Raw genomic sequence first — 3,886 nt, 5'->3', positions numbered from 1 at the left:
CCATCAGTAATGATGTAGTAGTTATGACATGTTGATATTTCCATTATAAACTTTAATTTTGAATTGTTTATGCATAATAACTGTGGATTTAATTTGTGTTGAACTGAAAGTTAACAGAATTTCAGCCATCATTTGTGAATTTTTACTTAGACTCATTATGTATATTAGAATTTGGTTTTTTTAAATAAGAGTATGGAAAGTGTTTCTTGTGAGCTATTTAATGAAGAATACTTCGATCTATAACAAAAAGTTTTCTGGCAGTTAATGTGAATCTGATCATTTTTATACTGAAAAATAAAACTTTTAGGAGCAGATTTTTAAAGTAATGAAAGTGCTTAACTTAGTATCATTTGTAATTTGATTCACTTAAAACTAATGAAAATGTTTTACTTTCTAAGTTTTATGCCCTACAAATGAAGGTATAAAAAATAATTTACAAAGTGAAACAGCAAACATGAAAAATTCCATTTTGATTTTATTGCATAAAAGTAATTTGAGACAGGTGATGACATCAGTATGACAATGTAAACAGCTACTGAAAACTCCTCTCCAGAGATTCAACCAGAGAAAGCACAATTCTGAATTGTTAGACACTTTGGAGGAGGATATGGACTGGGGAATTACCCTCCAGGTGTCAAATTGAAGAAAAACAGGAAATATTAGATAGGAATCTTCCATCCCAGACTAACTGGTCTTCTCCTCTCCCCCTCACTTGGGCTCAGTGCAGGAAAGGCACAGAATCACAGGAACCCTCCCACCAGGGACACTGATTTTAAAATGTCTCACAGCAGTGAGACATACCCACACTGTTTGAAGACCCAGGGGACAGGGAAGGACAATTCAAAGCACAGGTTGGTGAGGGAAAAAGAGACAGAGAAAATAAGGACAGAGACTGTGTTTCCAACATTGGGTCTGAAAACCCTTCCCACACCCTTGAAGGAAGCAGCAGCCAGTGGCTGTTTCCTTGCTTGGGGATGGCTGGAGTACTGGGTGAGCTACAGGAGTACCCTGCCACAGGTGTAGTCCCATATCAAGCCAGATTTTGGCCAGCAAAGTGATGGAATAGGAATCCCACGGTTTAAGCTTACCTGTGCTTGGGAGCAAAGCAACCTCTGAGGACAATTAAGTTACTGAACAGTGCCATCTGCTGGACCCCCTGGAAAGTGCAAGGGAATAGAAGCCCTTTAAAAATGATGCTTCTGATTCTTTATTAGGACCACAGGAGCTAGTCTACATGCCCTACACAGAAACCAGCCTGATTTGGGCTGAGAAATATGGACAACCCAACTATCAAAGCAGGCTCTAAAACAAACCCAGGTCTTGCTGACTGGCAGAAAACAAACCACCACTGGAAGCCAACAGATCTATATTATCACACACAATGAACCTGCTGAGGTGCCCAGTGCCTACCTCCCATCCCTGTGGCAGGTCATGGTAGCTTCCTGATTTGGGGGAAACCTGGGGACAGGGCCAATCTGACAACTGGCCAGTGAGAGGAACAAGGAAATATAGACATCAAAGAAAACCAACCAGAAAACCCAAGGCAAAAGAGAGAACAACAACATCCAGAATAAAGTACTCAAGAAAATCAGACACCTAGAGAGCAAAAAATCATAAGCCACACCAGGAAACTTGAAGATATGGCACAGTCAAAGGAAAAAACTAACACCTCAATTGAGATTCAAGAGTTTGACACAACTAAAGATGTTCACACAAATTCTCTAAGTCAAATAAATGGGTTGAAAGAAAATGTGACAAAAGAGATGAAGGATATATAGAAGACACTGGGTAACCATAAGGAAGAATTCAAAAGCTTGAAAAACCAAATGGCAGAATTTATGGGAATGAAAGACACAATAGAAGAGATGAAAAACACAACAGAGACAAAACAGCAGACTTGGAGAGGCAGAAGAAAGGATTACTGAACTAGGGGACAAGACATCTAAAATCCTACACACAAAAGAAGACATAGGGAAAATAATGGAAAAATGTGAGCAGGGGCTCAGGGAACTGAATGATGACATGAAGTGCACAGATACATTTGTTATAGGGGTCCCAGAAGAAGAGAAGGGAAGAGGGGAAGAAAGAATAATAGAGGAAATAATCAAAGAAAATTTCAACTCATATGAAAGATACAAATTACAGGTCCAAGAAGTGCAGTTTACCCCAAACAGAATTGATCCAAATAGACCTACAACAAGGCACTTAACAATCAGATTGTCAAATGTCAAAGAAAAAGAGAGAATTTTGAAAGCAGCAAGTGAAAACCAATTGATCACATACAACAGACACTCAATAAGACTAAGTGTGGATTTCTCAGTAGAAACCATGGAGGCAAGAAGGCAGTCATATGATACATTCAAGATACTGAAAGAGAAAAACTTCCAACCAAGAATCCTATATCCAGTAAACCTGCCCTTCAAAAATGAGGGAGAGTTTAAAATATTTGAGGAGGGTGGAGCCAAGAGCAAGTTGGTCTCCCCAATTTTGGATATGTTGGAACAATCACCCCAGCATTTGGAGAGAGCAAGCCCACTGCATAAGTCTTTCAAAAGTGTGGGATTGCAGCTGTCTCAATCCCTGAGATAAAATGTAATTCTATAAATGATGCTCAGATTTTGATATCCAATAGAGTTTGCCCTGTGTGTTTTGGGAACTGTTTAGGTCTGGTGACCCCTGTTTTCTTTCCAGTTTCTCCCTATGGCAATGAAAATGTTTACCCTATGATGGCCCTTCCTTTGTATATTGGAAGCAGATAACTTCTGAGTTTCACACTCAGAAGGGAATTTTGCCTTAAGATGAACCATGCCAGTAACTGATTTTGATAAGACTTTGTATTCAATTTTGTACTGAAATGATTGAAGATTTTGTGATTCTGTGATGGAATGAACATATTTTGCATTTGGAAATGACGTGTCTTTCTGGGGTTCAGAGGGTGAAATGTGTCAGTTGGAAACTGTTACATACCCCAGGAAAGGACATGTAATTTCTATGCAATTCAACATCTGTTTATTTACTGATCCTCTGTCTAAATGTTCTATTTGTTGACAAGAGTGGTGTATTGAATTCCCCAACTATTATTTTAGAGGAATTTGCTTCTCCCTTCAGTGTTGTCACTGTTTGCCTCATATATTTTGGGACACTCTGGCTTGGTGCATAAATATTTATGATTCCTTTGTCTTCTTGATGAATTGTCCCTTTAATTAATACATAGTGTCCTTCTTTCTCTCTTTTAATTATTTACATTTAATTGTTTTACATATGAAGTCTAATTTGTCTGATTTTTCTCTGGCCAGTCTAGGTTCTTCATATGTTTCCAGGAAATTGTTGATTTCCTCTACATTATCCAGTTTGTTGGCATACGGTTGTTCATAGTATACTCATATAATTTTTTTAATTTCTTCAGGATCCACAGTAATGTCAACTTTCTCATTCATTATTTTGTTTATATTGGTCTTCTCTCTTTTTGATTTTGTCAGTCTAGCTAGGGGCTTGTCAATCTTGTTGATCTTCTCAAAGAAACAACTTTTGGTTTTATTTATACTCTCTTGTTTTTTTGTTCTCTATGTCATTTATTTCTGCTTGAATCCTTGTTAATTCTTTTCTTCTACTTTCTTTAGGATTGGTGTGCTGTTCATTTTCTAGGTTCTTTGATTTTAGCTCTTTCTTCCTTTTTGATGTATGCATTTAGTGCTATAAATTTCCACCTCAGTGCTGCTTTTCCTGCATCCCATAAGTTTTGATATGTTGTGTTGTTGTTTTCATTCATCTCTATATATTTAGCAATTTCTCTTTCTATTTCTTCTTTAACTCACTGTTTAGGAGGTTGTCATTTAACCTCCAGGCATTTATGAATTTTCTAAGTTTCTGATGGTTCTTAACTTCT

Source organism: Choloepus didactylus, chromosome X, assembly GCF_015220235.1.
Source record: "Choloepus didactylus isolate mChoDid1 chromosome X, mChoDid1.pri, whole genome shotgun sequence".
In the NCBI taxonomy this organism is placed as follows: Eukaryota; Metazoa; Chordata; class Mammalia; order Pilosa; family Megalonychidae; genus Choloepus; species Choloepus didactylus.
This window is presented reverse-complemented; position numbering follows the sequence as displayed.